This window comes from Rousettus aegyptiacus, unplaced genomic scaffold (assembly GCF_014176215.1).
Source record: "Rousettus aegyptiacus isolate mRouAeg1 unplaced genomic scaffold, mRouAeg1.p scaffold_m13_p_1, whole genome shotgun sequence".
NCBI classification, from domain to species: domain Eukaryota; kingdom Metazoa; phylum Chordata; class Mammalia; order Chiroptera; family Pteropodidae; genus Rousettus; species Rousettus aegyptiacus.
This window is the reverse complement of record NW_023416284.1, coordinates 63,669,803-63,694,015: the sequence shown is the minus strand read 5'-3', so window position 1 is coordinate 63,694,015 and position 24,213 is coordinate 63,669,803. Positions and strand designations below refer to the sequence as shown.

General features: G+C 34.7%; 1 protein-coding gene across 17 annotated transcripts in view; it reads left to right on the top strand.

Annotated features, from left to right (window-relative positions):
• The first annotated feature begins 503 nt into the window (after positions 1 to 503).
• ZNF644 (zinc finger protein 644) overlaps positions 504 to 24,213 on the top strand; it is a 97,979-nt gene continuing 74,269 nt past the window's right edge. For 3 of the 17 annotated variants that reach the window (XM_036236210.1, XM_036236224.1, XM_016134300.2), the window contains exon 1: positions 1,057 to 2,115. The gene's annotated coding sequence lies outside the window, so the exon portion shown is untranslated. Of the gene's footprint in view, positions 727 to 919; positions 1,028 to 1,055; positions 2,116 to 3,210; positions 4,705 to 24,213 lie in introns of those variants that run through there. The other 14 variants (XM_036236226.1, XM_036236172.1, XM_016134303.2 and 11 more) reach the window with 11 other exon arrangements.

Here is a 24,213-nt window from a genome sequence, read left to right as displayed (position 1 = left end):
CCTCGGCACATTCAGTAATGCAGGGAGAAAGTATCATCACAGAATCAAATTGCACCAAATCCAGGGCACTTTTTAGGGTATTCTGTTGACTGAGATGCCACCTTTGATGCTTTGCCTGGCCATCAAGCATCTCTCAATAATTGGTCCCCTTTGGATTCCAAACCTTCCTCTGCCATTACTTTATAGTTGTAAGTGGCAATCTTGAGTTCTTTAGCTGTTTTCCTCAACATTATGAAAAGAAAAGGAATCTTGGCACGCTAGTGATTGTGGAAATCAAATATGGGCCTGTTCCACCTTAAAGGGCCTATGCTTGCCTAAGTGTTTGGGTCTAGCAGAGTTTGGGCACCACCATATTTGGAGCGTGCCTACTTTGGGGCGGGAACCTCCTTGAGAGTGATTAGGTCAGCACTGGGGGAGGTGACCTTGCTTGGTTTCTGGCACCCGACAACAGAGGTGCTCTGTTTCTGCTCCCCCGTTTGTCTAATTGGCCCAGACGCTCCACTAGCGCGAAGCTGCCCAAGAGCTCCTCGCTGGCCACCCCCGCGGTCCGCAGCTCGGTAGAGGCGGGAAAGCAGCGCGCCTGCGCCGTGGGAACCGGGGCCTGGAGGCGAAAAGCGGGGAGCGGAGGGGGGCCACTGGAGCCGAGTAGCGTACAGAGCGGCGTGTGACGCGGGGACGCCGCGCGCTCCCAACGTCGCCCCGGTTTGACGCACACGGCACCAAACTGTGAGTTTCAGGGGTAATTTGGTCGGATTCGCCGGGACCCGAGTGGGTTTCGGGCCTCTGGGCTGTGGCGGCGGCGGGCCTGAGGGTGGCGGAAGAAGTTGGGGGACCCGGCCTTCGGCGCTTGAGCCCGGGGAGCTACGCCCTAGGCTGGGTCCCAACCATCCAAAAGGACGCATTTTGCCGCACAGGCTAAGATGGCGGCGGCGGCCGAGGAGGCGGAGTTGGTGCTACACAAGGAGCCCGGGCCCCGGGTTCGGGGAGGCGGCGGCCGCGGCGGCCGTGGGGGGCGGCGGAGCCCGAGGTGAGCGGCGGCCGCCGCCGCGGGGCGGGACTCGGCGGAGGCGGTAGGGGGAGGACTTCTCCACCGCGGCGTCGGAGGATCCGGTAGCGGACACAAAGGGGCTGAGCTGGGCACTAGATTTGGGGGTTTTGTTTAGTCACATGAAGCTGAGCAGCCAGTGAGCAGTAGGGGGAAGGGGCCCAGATCTGGCGGCTTGGGGAGCCTGGCGGTCGCCATTGCAATACACTTGAGTAACGGGGCGGTCCGAGAGCAGTCACCAAGCCCTCTCTTCGGGGCTGCTTGGGCTTGGCCAGAGCGCCAGCTCTGGCATTAACTATACACATCCCTACCCTAACGTGGGACGAGGACCGCATAGCCCTTCCCCCGTTCTGCAAGATCTTATGCCGCTAGGTGTCCGGGAAGTAACAGCAAGAGGTAAATCGCTCAAAATGTTTGGGTTGCCAGGGGCTTGGTGGGTGTCCAGCTAAAGCTTTTTGCTTCTCCAGGTCTGATTCCCTGGCCTTTGTGTCCCTGGGAGCTTAATCTCTGCCAGAGGAAAGCAGGTGTGCTCCACTTCTCCCGTGAACCTGAAGATGAGTTGTCCCAGACCCTTCTCAGTGATTGGAAACTTAGGTGGTGGAGCTAAAGGTTTCTTGTTACGAGACTTCCGCAGACGACTCTCGTGTTGGGATCCATCCATGGTTTAGCAACATTAGTGGAAAACTTTTCTTGAACTGTTTTAAGTCATATTGACATAAATTTAGTTGTTATAGAACTTTTATGTGTAGACTTCAAATTTTGTGTGCTCATTAAGAAGTATTCAACAAGGGATAAACGCAATTGGGGGCCTGAATGATGGTCCTGTTTTGTATACAAATTAATAAGTTCAACAGAAATACCAAAACACCATCATCTATTCTGGCCAATCCTGACTAACGCCAGGCTTGTTGCATCTGGATGATAGGTTAGATTTGCATTAATAGTATTATTGCTTCTCTGCAGTAGTTCAGTTACATTTTTTGGTCCTGCAAGAAGGAAAGGATTTCAAAAAATAGACAACTCAAGTAGCTCAAAGAAAGGAAACCAGCTGTTTGCCTTCAGTGCCATGTGTAAGTATCCAGGGAACTTGATGGCGGCTATACTGCATTGGTAGATTTGGTAACAAAAAGTCTGTTTTTATAAAGAAGTTATAATTAATAGGTGAAACATGAAGGCCATGAAGGCTTGACTAATGTGAATGCAATGACATGTCTATTGCTGTTAAAATGGCAATGTAAATTTTAGAATTTCTGACAATTTGACATACTGCATTAATGGCTACATCATGCTTTTGTATATTGGTATTATAAAATTTGGAAACAACTAATGTTTTGTTTTGCCCAAGTCACATTAACAAATTAAAATGATTGAAAGGATATTTAAACACATTTTGATCAATAACTTAGACCTGTGTTCAAACTGAAATTTTAACTTTTCAACTTTACCTAAAACTTTCATTTTCCTTTTTTTAATTTTTTTAATTCCCCCCCCCCCCTTTAGCTTTTCTCCTAACAGACAACAGTCTTCTTGTATTAACAAATGGGAGATAAATTAACATTGGCAAAATGTATTAGTGAATTATGCAGTTGTAGAGTGGAAGAATCTCAGGGAACAGCTAATCTTACCTTTTATGCTTTATTGAGGGGCAGAGATGGTTAAGTTAGTCGCATAATGGAAAATTGTCTCTCAACTTCTACCCCATTACTCTTCATTGGTCAAATTGCTGGGATGAAAAGGTGACTCTCTGGAACTAATAATGGTTAAAAAGTCAAACAAGGGAGTATGTTTGAGAATACTTCTTAATTAGAAACTGTTATATTAATGAGAACTTCTGGGACAAATTAAAAACATTTAACATGATAGGATGACTTAGTTTTTAAAGTGACTTTCAGTGAAACATTCAGGTTCAAAATAACAGGCATTTCAGATAATTTCAGAGCAATGTTGCTTTTGAATTTTGGCATTTTCAAAAACACACTTAACCCAGAAATTTAGAAAAACAGCTTGATAAACTCGGAAAGTTTGAAATAACGGCCATTACTACCAGTGATTACATAAGAAATGAGATAGATGCTGAAAACAATGGTACTAGTGACTTTAATTTTGTAATTCTTTTTTAGTTGTGTAAATGGTCAATGCCTCTTATACTGGCCCTAGTTACAAACAACTACTTAGTAGTATATCTGTAAGATCTGTCAGGAAAATCAAGTAGTAAAATCATTTATGGTGGGGCGCCATAGTTATCTTTAACTTATTTGAATATCAAATTTAACAAAAATAGTTAAATTATCTTGGGGCTCTAAAGCTTTTATGGGTCATTTAAGGTACATTTATATTACTGGTATTTCTAAGAAGTTGATAAACTTTTTTAAGTTTCAACACTAAGTGGATTTAATTTCACACTAGTCTTGGGATAATTAGGATTACTCCCAGATTATTTGTAATTATAAAGTGAGTCTGTCACTTGCAAACCTTAAATGTTTTGTTCATGTTATAAAAGGGAGAGTTTTGGTTGTGGTAGAATTGGGGCTGGATTGGGTAGCAGAAGGAGAAAAGAAAGACAAGGACAGTCACTAGATATGATTGGGATACCTGCAGTTTAGAGAAAATTATTGTCAGAAAAGATCAGGTTCACCTTTCTCTCATCCCAAGTTCACTGTTGGTGTTTAGAATTACTTATTTAGACTTTCTCAGGTTGCGATTCCAAAGAAAAAGAGTGGATCTTACTCTTGTAGGAGTGCTTTTCTCATGACTACTTTTGCAGGCAGATAGATCTTAAGGTGGCTGTAGTTTGCATAAAATGCAGAAGTGGATATGTCGAATCATCTAGCTCTAATTTTATGAAACACTAATTTTAGGAGTCCTTTAAAAAAAGTGTTGTTAATTTTTTCAAAAATTGATAGCCCTATAAAATAAAACAAGGATAAAAGATAGCTACTGTCTTAATATTTTGGATATTCAAAAGAGCTATAATATTTTTACATTTATTAATCTTTCTGGTATAGAGAAATCTCTTGTAGGTGGAGAATCTAAATGTTGAACAAAGTTAATGGGACGTAGGACAGAGTAGTATCTTTTAATATTTATTAGAGGGAAATAGCTGCTTTTAATGGTACAAACCATTTACACCATTGAATTTTGAGAGAATTGAGAATAATCAGACTGATTCTAGCACTAGCTCACCCTGCTGGTTGGCTAAAGTATTTCTCTTTTCCTTCTTAAAACAAAAACCAAAAAAAAACCCAAAGATCACTTGAGACTAGAGGTAGAATACCAAATTCAATTCATAGTCTTTCTTCAGGCAGATGGAGTGCCCATGAAAAAGGCTTTCTCATCTCTAGGGCCTCAGTTGCTCTACTGTTAAATTTAATTTTTTTCTTAGGTCTGCCAAAGTTGAACTAGAGTAGTTACTATCTTTGAATTTACTGGGAACTCTTAATGTGATTAGGGGGAATTTGTATGTTTTTGTTCTTTTAAATTTAAGACATCCTTTGACAGTTGAGAGATGTTAGCAAGAAGAACAAAAGTTCTGTAAGATTACCTTCAAGAGGAGAAAAGCACAGGATTTCAAGAAGGAGAGAAGGAGGAGCAGCATGTCAGGGCAGAAGCAGCAGCAGTGCACACTTCTCTTGAATGGGGGAAAGAGAGACTGGATTTAGGTTAGTGTTTTTAAGAGATTTCTTTTACACTCTCCCATACTAATCTCTGTTCCTCCTGTGTCTATAAGTTATATGTAGTCTTCCCATTTCATTTGGGATTCTGGAAACTGTGATCTTGGATGTAACTTCGAAAAAAATATAGATGTGATTTGTTCCTTGAAATTTAAGTCTATTAGTTTAGATTACAGTGCAGTTGAAGTTGGTTAGAGTGATAGAGATTTTAGGTATTAAGCCTTTAACCGTGTATATCATTCATTAAAGTTGACAATACAGTTTTGAGACTTTTTGTACAAAGCCCAGATAAATGTTGAGAGCCAAACAGATAATTTAAAATAAAACACCTAATAAAGTGTTAGGATTAAAGTAATTTATAGTTTACAAAGCATTTTATAAATTATTTATCAAATTTTTAAAAAGATTAACATTTTAATCCATGGTGTTTATCCTTTTACTCAAAAGCTTAATGCATATCTTTTTCATTAGTTTCTTGAGGAAGATGTTAAATATAACTACCGCTTTCAAAACACCATTTATTGGGGAGAGGGTGATTCCCAATTGTTGAAAGGTTTGCGAAAATGTATAAAAGCCTTGCCAAAGTTGCAATTAATTGCTTTTTGCTTACTGTGGACTTACCGAATATTAAACACAAACAGGTGTATGTACACACAAAGAAAATCATAGTTGCATTTATAATTATGTTTATATAAATAAAGAGGAAGGATGAGATAAGGTTTGAAAGTATAAGCCTTGAAGTACAGCTGGTGGGCGCTAGATATATAGGCACTAGGCAAGTAGGTTTAACAATAATATTATACATAATTCATGTAACATCCTTAGCTTTCTGGTACACAGTGAATGCTGATTAAATGTTATCTGTTATAATACTAGTTATTATTACCATTGTTTATTTTTTTCTATAGTTGAAACTTTTACAAACTGTTCGTGATTTGGATTTGTATGCTTCTGCTAATGTTTCATTTTCAGACATATTTACAAAGGGAAGATGTTAAAGGAAGTCAGAGGTAGGCATCACACTATGCTTTCTCTAGTTTTAGTTTTAGCAGTTCAGTATTTCAGGAATACGTTCTGTTTTATGACTGTCAACTGATGAATAAATGCATTTGGGAATGACTACATGTTAGTGAAGTTCTTTCCCAACCAATGTGTTGGTTTGTCTTTGTTACAACATCCTGAATTTCTTCCCTTTCCTTTAAATTTTTGACAATAAGAATGGTGGTGACCATTAGTAGAGAGAACAGTGAGTGTGGCCATGTGTTTTTGTATGTAATGTACATATAAACCCCCAGGTATGAGTGAGGAGTGGCTTCAGTACTAGCTAGATTTTGGAAAGGCATGTCACCTTTTCATTGATTAATCTGAATTGGGAATTTTGTCAAACAGCATTTCCTTTTGCCATTTTCCTTTTCACACTTTGTTTTGTATATGTCTCTGCTGGTGTGGTCTTAAACTTATTTATCCCTTTACTTTTTTTTCTACCACCTACCCCGCCCCCACCAACAAAGATTTTAAATTTTTTTAAAAAATTATAAAAGACAGCTAGAAAAAGTAATTTTAAGTTGACATGAGGAGTGTGAGTATGACGTATTAGAAGTTTCATATATACTTAAAAAGTATTTTCAAGCAGTTTGGAAAATGAAGTGGGGGCGGAATTCACCCATAATCTTATCACCTTTATGCAACCATTAATATTCAAGGAAAGGGAGATAAGACTGGCATTAATTAAGCATCTATTGTGTGGTCCTTTTAATAATATTGTGATATAACTACTACTATTTTTACATGCAAGGAAAGAGACACAGGTCACAAAGACAGTAAATAGTAGAGCAGCCAAGTTTGAATCTAAGTGTATCTTGATTGTACAGATGAGACTTTTTTATTCTGCCTTCCGGTCTTGTCTTTCTCTCTCTATATATCCTTTAACCTAATTACACAATTTTTAAATTTTATCTTTTACTTATAAAACTTAACATTATAAAAGCGTTTTTTTTTTTTTTTTTGCCTACCCTTATTTCAAGTGATGTCTTATTGCCCGCATTGTTTATTCATACCACCATATAAAGGCTCTTTGTCTTGGCTGCTGGATGTTGGTACAATGATTTGGTCAAAATGGAAGCTGCCTTTTTCTTTACTGAGTGACTAAGAAGAAAAATAATCTAGTTTAATCATAACTAATACTCTGGGATTAAAAATGCTACTGGTTTAAAAATACTGTCTATCCTTTTTGCTGAGAAGTTACCTCAAAATTGGATATATGTAAAATGTAGTTGATATTTTTAATTTATGGCTATATGAGAACAGAACTTATATTTTTGCATGACTTAAACTTGCTTATTAGAAATCTTTTAAAAATGATACTAAAGGTAAGTAGATATTTAAATTTTCTTTAGTTACTGTTTATACTTCCTAATGTAATCTTTTAGTTATGAAAGGAAAAAGCTTATTATTGAATTTTTATACTCATTATATTAAAAGACAATTTATGGGACATTTATAAATAGAGCACTACCCAATAGAAATATGTAAAGCTACAAAAGTGATTTAAAATTTTCTATGCCACATTAAAACAATAAAAAGAAATAGATAAAATTCTATTAATGTATTTTATTTCACCCTGTATATCCAAAACATTTCAATATGTAAATATGATTGAGATATTTTTTCTTTTTTTTTTTTTTTCACACGAAGTCTTCAGAATGCAGTGTGTTTCATACTTAAGGCACATCTCAATTCAGACTAGTTAGACTTCAGGTCCTCAATAGCCACATATACTGTATTGGACAGTACAAATATAGATAGTAAGTTCTGTACAAGTGTGAAGAAAGGATAAAGTAGACCTCAAACTGAGCCTTATAGTATAGCTGACAGAAGAGTATTCTGGAGAACAACATTCCTGTAAAGTGACAGGAATTTAAATGAGAGATAAAATTTGAAACCAGATGATAGAGTAGTTTAGATCTGTTGTAGGGGATTTTGTTTGTATAGTGTGTGTGTATGAGGGATATATGTTGGAAGATGCCTAATTCATGTCTTGTGCATGAGCAATTGAATGACTATTGAATTTTTAAGTGTATTAATATGAGGCAAAATTAGAAAAATTCTGGAAGGAACCAAAAAAAACCTTGTGAATCTTCTAAGGATCCGTACTTAAGGAATATTGTCTTGAGTTTTTAGATTTGACCACTATTGATGACTTTTTAAAAATATTTTATTTAGATATAACTTACAGAGAAGTGCTCAAATCTTAAGGTTACAAGTCAGTGAAATTTTTCGTATAAATATACCCAGGTAACTTCTACCTCAATTAAAATATATAACAATTGCTGCCCTGAAAAAAGGTGCCTTGTGCCCTCTCCTATTAATTTCTCCTTACAGAAATATAACTGTTCTGACCTCTGTCACCATTAATAAGTTTAGATTATTTTTCAACTTGCTCATAGCATATTTATCCTTCTAGCCAAGGATAGTGAGAATTGATTCTAATCTTTTTTCTATCATTGTTTGGCATTGTTGTGTGAATTTGAAGGTAAATCAGATGATAGGTAGTTGGTACTATGGCCCGTCTTTTTTTTTTTTTTTCCCTCAGTGTGGTTTTTGTTAATATCAGAGAGACGTTCCTAAGTTTTCATTAATAGTAACCCTTCATAGGTTAGCTTTATGACTAGAAAATTTGTTTAGAATGTAGAGATTTGAATTGCTTCTCCATATAACGTAATTGTCTGGCTTGCTTTCATTACAGTATTCTCTAGGCACATAGCCAAGAAGTAGGTAGAGGAGGTCTTGGATTGCCTCCTTTTATAGATGCCTTTTGGAACCTCTATAATAGTAGTTTCTAGGCATTATGTAAGTTAGCTTTCAGGCATTTCAGGTTACTTAATAAGGTATTTGAGTATATCTGATTGTGATTGTAGGGGTAGGAATACATTGGTGTACTTCACTCTCACCCAGGAGGATTTTGACATTTGGTGATTAAAGGACTAGGACATTACCTTAAGGACAGTTGCGCAAAAGTTTGAATAGTTAAAAATCCACGAAGGACACTTAATAAACTAACCATTGAAATGAGATTTTTGCTCATGATTTTCGCTTCTAGTGCTTGGATCAGTTTTATTTTTGAAATGGGATTAATGGTTACAGCATTGTGCAGCAGAAGCCTTGGTGTAGTGTATGTAACAATTGGTGCATTTAGGAGAAGGATTTTTTTCCCCCTGAAATATGTATTGCTTACAATAAAATTGTAAAAAATACTTAACAATGAAAATATGTGTCTTCACATTCTAAAATGCCTAGTTTTGAGGAATAGATGTTTTGTAAATTATGCAGAGATGGACATGAAAATACTTTCTCATTAACATTTGGATTATGAATGCTTTTGAGTTTAGGAATACAAATATATAAAGAATTTTTTTTTTGGAATTTGTAGTAAGTTTGCTTAATATCCTCTTGCTCCAAGAATTTTAATAGTTGTCTTGAAGAAATAAAATTTTTATCTGTCAGTTTATGTAGATTTTGTATTTGTCAAGTATAGAAAGCTAAAGCAAAAAAAAAATTGGTTAGTTTAGACATTGAAAAAGTATGTTTATTATCTACAAAGTAGTAAGACTTAATACCTTTTGGGGGGCTAGATTTCAAAAACAAATCAATTAGAATGTTATGAACAGCTGACTTCTGTGTGTAGAAAAAACACAAGGGTACATTTTTGTGGTGTTTTGACAAAAATGAATGTTATATCTGAATTTAGTTTTGAGAGATTTGTATTCATAAAAACCTTTATATGCTGTCGTGTTTTCTCTAATCTTCACTTGTTTTAATTGGGTTAATTATTATACAAAATTCACTTAGCATCTCACTGAGAGTAAGAATGCAGACATATAAAACAAAGGATATGGTTACTGCTCCTAAGATCCCATGATCAGAGACACACCTTGAAGAACAGTTAATCATGAAACACTTAAATCTTCGAACTGACATAAAATAATATGAATGGTATACAGTAAGGCTGGATTAATTAATAAAGCTTCTTGGCAAAAATAAATTTTTATCTAAATTTTGAAAAAATGCTATGTATAGACTGGTGAGGAGGGAAGGGAATATTGCTAAGGGGAAAGCCACGTTAAAAAAGCAGAGAGATGGGGATTGGAGAATGCAAGCATTTTCCTTGTTCTGAGAAGAGTCTATTTTAAATGAATTTAATGAAAAATAAAGTTGATAAGGTTGTGTCCTGAGCTGACGGAATCTAAAGAAATTTGGGTTAGAAGTTAGAAATAAGGAGTTCTACTGAAGGCGACTGAGTAGAAATACATGAAAAATGAAAAAGGTTAGCAGCTAGATATAACATGATTGGAGAAATGATTGAAGTTAGAAAGGCCAGGTAGAGGTTATTATTGTGGGGGTGGGATGAGAGTATATTAAGCATAAGGGTGAGTAGTTTTAAAAAACACATGCCTCCTAAGTTTGTAGTGCAAAGTTAAAATAAGGATGGAACAATTTTATTATCTTCAGGTATTGAAAATAAATGTACTTGGACACAGTTTGCAAGTTAATTATTAATACTAATTGAGGTACATCTGCCTTATTTTATAAAAAACTAATGAATTTTTTAAAAGTTTGATTTGAAAACTAAGTCAAACCCAAGAAAATTGTACTGCAGTAGTATTTTCTAAATTGCTAGTACTTTGAACCAAATACATATTTGAGATGAATAGTAAGAAGAACTTGTAATGCAGTATTTTGAGTTATAATAGTACTTTTTAGCCATGGTTTAAGAGAAATTCTAATTGGTATAATAGTGAGAAAACAAGAGGTAATAAAATTAACAATCTGGACTACCAATGTTAAAATTCATTTTAAAATAGATCTTGTTTTAAAATTTAAGGACAGTTTTGAGAACACATGGCTTTATAGTTTCCTCTGGGCAGTAGTATTTTTTGATATTTTTGATGTAGGATACTTGTTTTTAACTGTAGTTTTAAAAAGTTCTTAACTATTCCTTATAATTCTTAAAATAGAAGAATTAGAAAAAATGAAAAAATTATAGAGGTAATGTATTTTAAAGAATCTTTTTCTATCTTTTTTAGAGTTAGTAAGCAGAACAGTTTGACAGTTGATAGAATCTTGGAAGTTTAAGATAGTAGATTAGTGTTTTTATAAGTTTACATTTTAACCATTCTCACAGTTAATAGGTTTAACTTCAGATAGTAAAACAGTTAGTTTCTGGCAACATGGTAAAATAGAGAGGTACATTTGACTCCAAGTTACCTGTTGAAGCAGATCAGCTAAGGCAAATGAGAATAGATGGTCCCCTACTATCACTGAGAAAGTAGATTTCATCCACATCTCTGAAATTTGGGGTTTCTGTATAGATATTATGGGTGAAAAGGGATGACAGCAGAACTATCTACTGTTCCCTGATTATCCTTTTGATCTAATTAATATATTGGTAATAGGAAGCTTGTTTGAAAGCCATGCCCTGAACCTCTTTTCTTAAATAGTTTCCTGTTTATACCTGTTTGTTCTACAGACTTCTTGGAAATAGACCCATTCTCACCTGTGTATGCTGCCATGGGTCTCTGCAAGCTGAAAAGCAATGAAAACTCACTACATGCATGAGGAGAGGGAACAATTTGAAAGGGATGGGAACTAGAAAACAAGTTGACTGTTCCATATACACTGATCCTACTGAAACAGCTCATGCAGTCATAAAGGAAAGAAGTGGAGAAGATAGAGCTACCTCTCATTGACTGTGGTGTAACCAAAAGTCTCGTGCTATGTCAGTGAATGTCTTAATGGTAGCAGTACCATCAACAGTAATATAAATGGTATTCTAAATAGAGGTCCTGTACTGTGGTATTGCTTGCCCAACCTACTCTTTCCTGGTTCATCTTATTTTCCAAGCCCTATTCACCAACTTTCCTGTCAAATTTGACACTATACTTTTTCTTTAATTGGAATTGATTTACCCTCTCCCCTTTTCCAAACAGGATTAAAAATTCTTGCTATGTGGTTTTAGAAGTTTTATCTAAGTCAAAATGACAAATATCGAAACTAAAAGAACGACAAAAACTTTTAAGTTTCATCAACATCAAGCAAAGGATAAAACCTTTCTAGGCCAAAACTTTTGAGTGAAAAAGGAGTTTTTGAATTAATAAAAAATTAAGACTACTAAGCAATATCAGGCTTGAACTTTTGTATGATAAACTCAAAGAAATAGCATTGAAACATGAAGTAGAGTTTCATGTTGGTAACACCAGTCTTTTTAGGAGACTAAAGTTCACTCCTCAGAATTTAATCAAGTAAACCAAAATTAAAGTTGTAAAGATTTGAATAGCAGTATCCTTTATTTAATAGATATATGACAATTTTATTTCTAATAGAGAATACATGTTCTTTTCAAATTCCTGTGATTTTTTTTTAAATTGTTTTTTGGGCTTCAAAGATAACTTGAAATTTTAAACGAGAAATAGTATAGGCCAATATTTTTTGACTACAGTATAGTAAAACTAGTTGTTAAAGCCAAAATTATTGTAATTACTTGGATGACTAAACTTTGTGTCCTACTGTAACTGGAGCTTAAACTTCATACTATTTAGAAATGAACAACAATGAGGACATGAGACATCGAAAGTGATGAGATGAATATTCATTTAAATATGGTGGATTAAATGACCATTTACTTTGTTTGCTATCACATCCCTGTCGGAGGTTTAAAAAAATGGCATAGGCCATCAAGGACAAAGAAAACCGGAAACTGGAAAGTTGATCACAGAAGTAAAATTTTAGAAGCTGGAAAGCAACGAGTGGTAACTAACTTTGTAGATCCAAGAAAACAACTTTCTGCTGTTAGTGGGGAAGGCCTAGAGTTGGTGCTATATAGTGTTGGGATGCTTCAGGAATTGGCTGCAGGTACCTTGATAGAAGTGTCTAAAATTCTATAACAAGTAAGCAACACCTAGTGCCAAGGAAAGGGTCTCTTCAAGTTTCTTCTCTGATATTTGAAGGGAAGGTCTCTGTTCTTGAGAACACTACACACAGCTCAGGTTAAGGGTGTCATACTGCAAACCAGAGAATTGAATATAAACTACATGTTGAACTGGGAATCATCCTCGGTCTTCTTTCCCCTCCTTGTGCTGAGAAAACTGGGTGTCAGGCTCCTAATCTCAGAATATGAGATTGAAAAATTCATCCTGTTATTGGAAGAAAGACCAACAGATAATAACAGATGGGGATCCACCAGGGAAATGGCCCAGACTGGTCATCCTAGAGAGACACCTATTAACAGAAATTCTAGACAACTTTTAAGTGTTTCATTTTAAAATGTGAGATTGAGGATCATTGAACATTTGAGGATAACCCCTGTATTAAAGAATAAGGAAATAGAAACAGTTGAAGAAGAAGAAAACTCAGCTTTTGATATCTTTGGAAGTAGGGATAATTGTACCTTTGAAACACGAAAGGATACTATGAAAAAAAAATTCCTGGACATTTAAAATACAAAATAGGATTAAAAATACAGAACATGAAATACTTAACAGAAGAATTAGAATTTTAGAATATTGGAAGGTTGGAAGACAAAATAAATAAAATCTCCCACAAAGCAGGAGAAAAAGATGCAGGAGAAAATAAGAAAATTAGCATCCTGTCAAGTTCAATATGTGAAAAATAAGAATAACAAAATGAGAGAAAATGGATAGAGAAAATTAAAGAATAATGGAACCCAAAACTTGAGTTTCCACATTAAAAGGGCTTGCAGAATGCTTGGCAGAGTAGTTGAAGAAAAGAATCTCATGAAAGTACATAATGGTGAAATTTCAGACACCAGAAATAGAAGATCCTAAATGCTTTCAGGTATGGAGCATGTAAAAGATTAGAAATCACTAACATTGGAAAGTAATAATAGACTAGTGCCTTAAAATCCTGAAGGAAAGTTATTTTCAAACTAGTTCTGAATCTTGCTGTGAATTGGAGTAGACTAAAATTTTGAAACATGAGATTGTTAGAATATTTTATCTTGGGAAGTTGATAGAAGATGTGGGTTCCATCATGATGAATAGTAAATCGAAAAGGTGCAGGATCCAGTACAGGAGAGAAGTGGAGGGAATACCTACAGTGATGGTGAAGGGGCATCCAAGTAAGGTGGTGGTGCAAGCAGGTCTGAAGAATCGGTTCAGATTTGGACAGAACAGAGGGACCACGTGGTATGTCTTTCGAAACACACATACACACGCACGCACGCACACACACACACACGGATTTTTATGAGTATTCTTAGAAAGATTTATCTAGTTTTCCTGTGATGTTTTTACCTGATTTTGGTATGAAGGTAATAATGGCTTTGTAAAATGAGAAAATGTACCCTCTTTTTTTTCCCCCCCAGAAGAATTTGAGAAGAGTTTGTGTCAATTCTCTAAACATTTGGTTTAAAGGTAGATTTAACAGAAATCATCTGGTCCTGGGCTTCCTTCTGGGAAGTTTTTTTTTTTTTTATTACTCCTTCAATCTCTTTACTTGTATTAGGTGTATTCAGATTTTCTGTGTCTTCATGATCACTTTTGGTAGTTTGTTTTTTTCTAGGAATTTGTCCATTTCATCTAGGTTATTTGTTGTTTTACAGTTGTTCCTAGTGTTCTCTTATAATCCTTATTTCTTGTTGTAAGGTCAGTAGTAATTATCCTCTTTTCATTCCTGATTGTAATAATTTGTCTTTTTGTGTGTGTCAGCCTAGCTGAAGGATTGTCAATTTTGTTGCTGTTTTCAAAGACCCAACTTTTGGTTTCTTTGGTTAGTTTGTTATTTTTAAAATTCTGTTTCATTTATTTCTGCTCTATTCTTTTAATATTTCCTTCCTCTGTTTTGGGTTTAGTTTGTGCTTTCTGGTCTCTTAAGGTAGAAAGTTAGGTTATTGATATCAGATTTTTTTTGGAATTTTTTTTTTAAATGTAGGCATTTATAGCTATGAGTTTCCCTTTAAACACTACTTACACTTAATCCTATAAGTTTTGGTTTATTATGTTTTGGGGTTTATCTTAGGTATTTTATTATTTCCTGTGTGATTTTTTTCTTTGACTTATTATTTAGGAGTTTGTTGCTCATCTTCCACATATTTGTTAATTTCCCAGAGTTCCTTCTCATTTATTGCTAGTTTCATTCCATTGTGTTTGGAGAACATAATGTATATGATTTAATTTCTTTTAAACTTATTGAGACTTGTTTTATGGCCCAGCATATGGTTTATACGGCGAATGTGCACTTGAGAAGAAAGTGTATTCTGCTGTTGAGTGGAATTTTCTCTAAATGTCTGCTAAATCTAGTTCAGGTCTTCACCTTCCTTGTTGATCTTCTGTCTGGTTTTATCTATTATTGAAAGTGAAGTATAAAATTCAGCTATATTTGTGTGTGTTTTTGATTTCTCTTTTTCAGTTCTGTAATTTTTTCTTCGTATAGTCTGGTGTTAGGGTTATGTATGTTTATAATTCAAGTATAATTTTTGATTGATTGGCTCTTTATTGTAAAATGTCCCTTTCTGTTTCCAGTGACAATTTTTTTTTAATTGTCTGTTGTATCTGATACGAGTATAGCCACTCCAGTTTTTTTATTTTGGTTGTTTATATGGTATATATCTTTTTCCATCCTTTTACTTTCAGTTTATTTGAATCCAAAGAGTCTTTGAATCTAAAGTATGCCTCTTACAGACAGCATGTAGTTGGATTCTTTTTTTTTTTTTTTTTTTTTTTTTGCCCGGAATGCCCGGTTAATTTAATGTAATTAGTGATAAGGTAGGATTTACGTCTGCTCTTTGCTATTTGTTTTCTGTATGTCTTAAATTTTTTTTCTGTTGTGTTTCCTCTATTCCTCTACTGTTGCCTTTCTTTGTACTGAATAGATTATTTTCTAGTACCATTTAAATCTCTCGTTGATTTTTTCACAACATGTATTTTTCATTTCATAGTGGTTGCCTTTGGAATTACAATTAACTTTATTTCTAATTCAGATTAATATCAACATAATTTCAATAATATACAGAAATTTTGCTCCTATATAGCTCTATTCTTTCCCCTTCCTTTGTGTTATTATTGTCATGAAAATTACATCTTTATATATCTTTACAATCAAATAGGGGTAAAAAAGTCACAAATTTAAAAATATACTATATATTTAGTTACCTTTATTTTTTCAGGTGTTTTTGAGTTATATAGTGTTCTTTCATTTCAGTGCGAAGGACACCCTTTTTTATTTCTTGTACATCAGGTCTGCTGGCAAACAATTCTCTTATTTTTTTTTTTATCTGTTAATGTCGTAATTTTGCCTTTGTTTTTGAAAAATAGTTACAGACTCTTGGTTGACAGTCTTATTTCTTCAGTTCATTGACTGTGTCTTCCCATTGCCTTCTGGTCACTGCTTTCTGATGAGAAATTAATTTTATTGAGGATATCTGTATATGAAAAGTCACTTATCTCTTGGCTTTTTTCAGGTTTCTCTTTGATTATAATGTGTCTAGACATAGATCTCTGAGTTTATTCTGTTTGTGGTTCCTTGAGTTATTTTGGTGTTTAATAGTTTTTATTAAATTGAGGGGAATTTTTGGTCTTTTTTTTCAAATATTTTTTCTACCTGTCTCATCTCTCCTAGGACTCCCATTATGTGTATGTTAGTATGCTTAATGGTGTCCCTCAGGTTTCTTAGACTTTTTTTCCATTTGTTTTTCTTTCTGTTTCTTAGAGTGAATGATCTCAAATGACATATCTTCAGATTCTCTCTTTCTCTTGCCTGCTCAAATCTGCTGTTAAAACCTAGTGAATTTTTTATTTTAGTTATTGTACTTTTCAACTCCAGAATTTGTTTTGTTCTTTTTCATGATTTCTCATTATTGATATTTTCTATTTATAAGACATCTCACACTTTTCTTTAGTTCTTTAGACATGAATTTTCTTTAGTTCTTTGAATGTGTTTAAAATAGCTGACTTAAAAGAAATTTTGTCTAGTGAATTCAGTGTCTGGGTTTCCTTAGGGACAGTTTCTTTTGACAACTGTGTGTGTGTGTGTCATACTTTTTTTTTTAATGTTGTGTTAACAATTATTTTGTTAACAATTATACATTTAAAATATGTGCCAGCTCTGATAATCAGATATTCTCCTTTCCCCAAGTTTTTGTTATTGTTAGTTTGTTTACTGGTTTTTCTAAGTTCTATAAAATTTGTGTTTTTTGTTATATGTGGCCCCCTCAGTCTTTCAATTAGCTTAGTGGTGAGCTAATTATTGGACAGAGGTTTCCTTAAATGCCTGTAAGTCTCCCAGGTTTGTTAAGAGGTTTTGTGTGTGTTGGGGCACAGCTTCTGCACTCAGCCAGGAAATTTGTAACTTTGCATTACCCTTCAGTTCCTGCTTGTGCATAGCTTCCAGGTTAGCCAGGGGTAAGCACTTAGGGCTTTCCCAGATCCTTCCTGAGCATATGCAGAGCCCTGTGTGTACAGTAACCATCTGGAGCTTTTCTAAACTCCCAGTTTTTAAGTTTTTTGGTTAACCTATTGTTTGTCTCATCTGTTATCTACTACTTTGGTGGATATGAATATGAAACAATTACCTCTGAGTTTTTTGACAAACACCCTTGGGGGAAAAGACTTTATTTGCACTGTCTGAGCTCCGAGTCAGGTCAAGTTACGATAGCTTTGGGAGTGGGGTCTTCTAGAAAACCACTAGACATTTCAAATAATGACAGTCCTCTGGGTTGGGATAGTGAAAGAGCTCCCACCTTCTTCTGCTCCCCTCAGGTAGCTGCCAGGCTGCTGGTTTTCTTGGACTTGTGGAATGTTGGCTTTCAAAACCGTGGATCTGGGATGGGAGTATGAGAATATGGCAAAATAAAATTCCACAAAGTTTTCTGGTCTTATCAAGATTCAGCCATCTTTTTCGAATAAACTCTCCCCAGATTGCTGCAAACCTTTGGTTAATTTCTAGAGGTTGGAAAATGTTTACTCTGACTATTTTTGTGGGTGATTTTTTCACTACTAAGAAATTAATAGTTTTACATTTTACATTTAAGCCTATAATCTGTTGTGAATTAATACTGGTATAGTGTGTGAGATTAGGTTGGTATTTTTTTCCCCCTCTATCTATATCCATTTGCTCTGGCATCAGTTGTTGAAAAGATGGTTTTCTCCATCAAAGTGCTTTTGCACTTCTGTCAAAAAATCAGCTAGCCGTCGTAATGTGGAGCTGTGCTGTAATTTTGGGAAATTACTGAAGGAATATAAAAGAGTTAAGTCATTTTAGTACATAGGAGACAGTCAGATCCACAATGAAAAATTAAGATAGCACTATAACAGCATTGTTTAGAAATGGGAGGGTGGAAATTAGGGAAAGGATGATGGCTAGTACTGTTTTTCGTAACAAGCTTCAATAATTTTTAAAATATGCATTTGTAAAACTTTAAAAACAAAATACTATAATGCCAGAGCCTTGCTTAGGAGAAGCTTTAGAGCCTTAAATGTCTATATTTTTAGTTTTGAAACATTTTTACTAGGGAAAAATATACTCAGAATAATACATGGAAAAAAAATACAGTGTCAGTATCCAAAAGTGCATACCTGCTTAATCACCCCCTACTAGAGAATTAAAACATTACCAGATCCTCCAGTCTGCCCCCTTCCAATCAGACCTCTCCCTCATCCTAAGAGACTACCATTCTTCCTTTTATGGTAGTCCTGTTTTGCTTTATATTTTTACCATTTAAAAATACTTTTTTTGAACCATATATATATTTTTTCCCATTAATGAGGTTTATATAAATGTATGCTGATTCCAGCATCATTTATGGGGTTCATCTTGTATATAACTGTAGTTCATTCATTATCATTGCTATACAGTGTATTATTTGAATGTTTCACTATTTACTCATTTTAGTATTGATGGAGATTTGGGTTGTTAACAACACTTCTAGGCTTTTATGAATAATGCTGCTATGCATTTCCTTGTGCCTGTCTCCTAGTGTGCACATGCACACATATTTAGTAAATACCTAGGAATTTAATAGCTTGATTTTAGAGTGTGTTTATGTTCAATTTCAGAAGATAATTCAAAAGTTATTTCCAAACCATGTACCTTTTACATTTCATCTTCAACACTTTGTATTGTTATTTTATGTATATTTGAAAAGAATCTGTATTCTGCAGTTTTTTGGGTGTATCTGCAGTATTTATGTGTATCTGTTAAGTCAGTTTTGCTGATCGTGTTATTCAAAACTTCTGTGTCCCCACCACGTTGGTTTAATTAGAGAGATTCATTAAACTTTTCTATTGCTGTTATAGGTTTGTCTTGTGTTGTTGTCCATTTTTGTCTTATAAATTGGAATCCATGTTATCTTGGCACACAAATTTAGAATTGTTTAATGTTTCTGATGAGTCGAATCTTTTATCATTATTGTTTCTCATCTTTAATGTCCGCTTTGATTGATAATAACATAGCAGCCTTATAGCTAGTGTTTGGTTTATTTTCCTGTCCCAAACTTTTATTTAAAATTTTTTTGTGATGTATGTGTTAGAAAATCATTTATTTCTATATACTAATAATGATCAATGTGAAAAAACAAAATTATGAAAGCAATTTCATTTACAAAAGCATCAAAAAATAAAACCACTTGGGAATAAACTTACTTAAGGAGGCACACACTGATGGTGAACCCTAAAGGAAGGGAAACAAATGAGGTGAGTCCTCCAACAATCCCAGGTGATTTTCATGTCTTGCAATTTTGCTGAAATCATTCACTTGTTTTAACAGTTGTTTAAAGAATCCATAGAGTGTTCTACCTAAAGGTTAATGCTGTCTGCAAATATAATTTTACTTCTTTCTTTCCAGTGTGGATGCCTTTCATTTCTTAATTCTTTTTCCAACTTCCAGTACTATGTTGGAGTAGTAAGAATGGGCATCCTTACCTTCTTTTGATCATAGGGAAAAAGTTTTTAGTTTGTCAATGTTGAATGTGATGTGTTAACACTAGGTTTTTCACATATGGCTTTGATGATGTTAAGGAAGTTTCCTTTGTTCTTGTTGTGTGTTTCTACCATGAAATGGTGTTGAATTTTATTAAGTGCTCTTTCAGCATCAATGGAGATGATTGTGGTTTTTGACCTTCATTCCGTTAATGTGGTGTGTATTACATTGACTTTTATTTGTTGAACCATCCTTGCATTACAGGAATAAATCGAGCTTGGTTATTTTGTATAATTCTTTTAATGTGCTGTTGAATTTGGTTTGCTAGTATTTTGTTAAGTGTTTTTATTCAATATTTATCAGAGATATTGGTGTATAGTTTTCTTTCCTTGTGTGTCCCAGCTCTCACCTAAACAGTATCTCAAATATATTATACTTTTAGGTATGGATTTTAAAAGTACTTCCTATCAAACTTCATTATAAAATCCCCTTTTAAAGAAAATATAGTGCTTTTAATGTCCTGGTTTGGCTCTTTGAGGGAACAAATTAAAAGTTTTATTTTCCAGACTATGAATATGAACAGAGCAAGATAAAAAATTAAACAGCTGAAGTCAAAGTTAGCTATAGTGTATGATGGTGAGGGTGTGTGTATGCTTTTTTTTTTAAATTGTGATAAAATATACATATAATAAAGTTTAACATTGTAAGAGTTTTAAAGTGTATACTTCAGTGTCATTGTGCATTCACATTGTTTGTACTAACATGTTTATCCTTTTTATTAGTCTGCTAGGGCTCCTATAACAAAATACCACAGATTAGGTGGCTTAAACAATAGAAATTTATTTTCTCTCCATTCTGGAAGCTAGAAATCCAAGATTATGGTGTTAGCTTTGGTTTCTCCTGAGACTTCTGTTCTTGCAGATAGCTCTCCTCTATCTGTGTCCTCACGTGGCCTTTCCTCTATGCATGCATGCCTGATATCTCTTCTTTCTTTCTTTCTTTCTTCCTTCCTTCCTTCCTTCCTTCCTTCCTTCCTTCCTTCCTTCCTTCCTTCCTTCCTTCCTTCCTTCCTTCCTTCCTTCTTTCTTTCTTTCTTTCTTTTTTAATTGAAGAAATGATGTAAATTTTTCCCCCTGTCCTCTCCCCCCTATCCTCTGGTTACCACTAGTCCATTGTCCATGTCTATGAATCTTTCTTTCTTTGTCCTGTTCATTTGTTGCTTTTAGGTTTCTATCTCACATATAAGTGATACCATGTGATTTTCGGCTTTTTCTGTCTAGCTTATTTCGCTTAGTATGATTATTTCAAGGTCCATCCATGTTGTAAATGGCAGTATTTTATCTCTTCTATGGCTGAGTAATATTCCATTGTATATATGTATCACTGCTTCGTTAGCCAGTCATCTATTGTAGGACACTTTGGTTGCTTCCATGTCCTGGCCACTGTGAATAATGCTGCTATGAACATTGGTATGCAAATATCTTTTCAGATACGAGTTTTTAAGTCTGGGGTAAATACCAGTAGAGGAATTTCTGGATCGTATGGTAGATCAATTCTTAGTTTTGTGAGGCACCTCCATACTGTTTTCCATAGTGGCTGTACCAATTTGCAGTCCCACCAGCAGTGTATGAGGGTTCCTATTTCTCTTCATCCTTTCTAGCATTCGTTATTACTTGTCCTGTTGATTATAGCTATTCTAACAGGTGTGGTTTTGTGGTTTTGATTTTCATTTCCCTAATAGCTAGCAATGCTGAGCATCTTTTCATACATTTGTTGGCCATTTGTATGTCCTCTAGGAAGAAGTGTCTGTTCAGGTCCTCTGCCCATTTTTTGTTTGGATCATTTGTTTTTTTTGTTGTTATTGAGTTGTATGAGTTCTTTGTATATTTTGGATATATTAGGCCCTAATCAGAGGTGTTGCTTGCAAATATATTTTCCCATTCGGATGGTTGTCTCTTTACCGTGTTGATGATTTCTTTTGTTGTTGATGATTTCTTTTGCTGAGCAGAAGTTTTTTTGATGTAGTTCCATTCATTTATTTTAGCTTTTACTTCCCTTGCTTTGAAAGTCCAATTCATAACATCCCCTTTAAGTACAAGGTCCTTGAATTTAGTTCCTATGTTTTCGTCTGTGCATTTTGTTTCAGGTCTTATATTCAGGTCCTTAATCCATTTGGAGTTAATTTTGGTGTGTGGTGCTAGACAACAGTCTAGTTTCATTCTTTTGCAGGTGGCTTTCCAGTTTTGCCAGCACCATTTATCAAAGAGGCTTTCATTTTTCCACTGTATATTTTTGGCTTTTTTTTTGTCGAAAATTATTTGCCCATATAAGTATGGATTTATTTCTTGAATCTCAATTCTGTTCCACTAGTCCATGTGTCTGTTTTGCTGCCAATACCATGCCATTTTGATTACTGTTGCTTTGTAGTATAATTCGAGGACGGGCAGAGTTATGTCTCCAGCCTCGTTCTTTTTTCTCAGGATGGCTTTGGCAATTCAGAGTCTTTTGTGCTTTAATACAAATCTGATGATCTTTTTGTTCTATTTTTTCAAAAAATGCCGTTGGGATTTTGATGGGGATTGCATTAAATCTGTGATAAGGTCATTTTAACTATGTTGATTCTTCCAATCCAAGAACATGAAATATCTTTGCATTTCTTTGTATCTTCTTCGATTTCTTTTAATAGGGTCTTGTAGTTTTCATCGTAAATGTCCTTCACATGTTTCGTTAAATTTATTTCTAGGTATTTTATTCTTTTTGTTGTAATTGAAAAAGGAATTATTTTTTTCCACTTCTTTTTCCAACTCATTATTACAGTATAGGAATGCTATGGATTTTTGAATGTTGATTTTGTATCCAGAGACTTTACTGTATTTGCTTATTGTTTCTAGTAGTGTTTTTGTGGATTCTTCAGGGTTTTCTATTTAGAGAATCATGTCATCCACAAATAGTGACAATTTGACTTCTTCATTTCCTATTTGGATGCCTTTTATATCTTTCTTTTGCCTGATTGCACTCCAGTGTTATACTGAATAACAGTGGTGATAGTGGACAACTTTGCCTTGTTCCTGATCTTAGAGGGAAGGTTTTTAGTTTTTCATCATTAAGTACAATGTTGGCCGAGGGCTTGTCATCTATGGCCTTTATTATATTAAGATATTTTCCTTCCATACTGATTTTGTTAATGTTTTGATAATAAATGGATGCCGTATCTTGTCGAAGGCTTTTCTGCATCTATTGATATGATCGTATGATTCTTATTTTTTAATTTGTTTATGTGGTTTATCACATTAATCAATTCGCGTATGTTGAACCACCCTTGTGCCTCTGGGATGAAGCCCACTTGAACGTGGTATATAATCTTATTAATATGTTGCTGAATTTGTTTGCTAGTATCTTATTTAGGAGTTTTGCACCTCTGTTCATGAGAGAGATTGGTCTGTAATTTTCTTTTTGTGTTATTTTTACCAAGTTTTGGTATTGGGGTGATACTGGCCTAATAAAATGAGTTGGGACTATTGCCTCCTGTTCGGTTTTTTTTGGAAGAATTTGAAGAGAATAGGTACTAACTTTTCTTTGATTGTTTGGTAGAATTCAACTGGTGAAGCCATCTGGTCTTGGACTTTTACAAATTTTAATAGGCTTTCGATGATTGTTTCAGTTTCCATACTGCTGATTGGTCTTTTTAGATTTTCCAGTTCTTCTTGATTCAGTCAGGAAAGTTGTATTTTTCTAAGTTCTGGTCCATTTCGTCTAGGTTATCAAATTTGGTGTTATATATACTTTTTCATAGTATTCTTGTATGATCCTTTGTATTTCTGTGATGTCAGTCATAATTTCCATTCTTTCATCCCTGATTTTGTTTATTTGTGTCCTTTCTCTTTTTAGTGAGTCTAGCTAAGGGTGTGTCAATTTTATTAACTTTCTCAAAGAACCAGCTCTTTGTTGCATTTCTTTTTCCTTTTCATTTTTGTTTTTGTTTCCAATTTCATTTATTTCTACTCTAATTTTGATTATTTCTTTTTTTTTATGCTGACTTTAGGCTTTATTTGTTCTTTTCTAGTTTTATGAAATGAAGTGTTAGGTTGTTTATTTGGGCTCATTCTTGTTTTTGGAGGTAGGCCTGTAATAATATGAACTTTCCTCTTGTGACCGCTTTTGCCATATCCCAAAAGTTTTGATATGTTGTTCTATCATTATTATTCATTTCTATGTATTTCTTGATCTCTGTTTTTATTTCTTCTCTGACCCAATTATTCTTCAGTAGTATTTTGTTTAATCTCCACGTATTTGTGGTTCTTTCTGCTTTCTTTTTGCAGTTGATCTCTAGTTTCAAAGTATTATGATCAGAGAATATAGTTGGTATGATTTCAACCCTCTTACATTTATTGAGGCTATCTAACACATACTTAGATCCTTGAGAATGTTCCAGGTACACTAGAGAAGAATGTATAAGCAGCTTTTTTGGGATAAAAGGCTCCGGAAATGTCAGTTATGTCCAGTTGGTCTAATGTATCATTTAGGATGTTATTTCCTTGTTGATTTTCTGTTTGAACGATCTGTGCATAT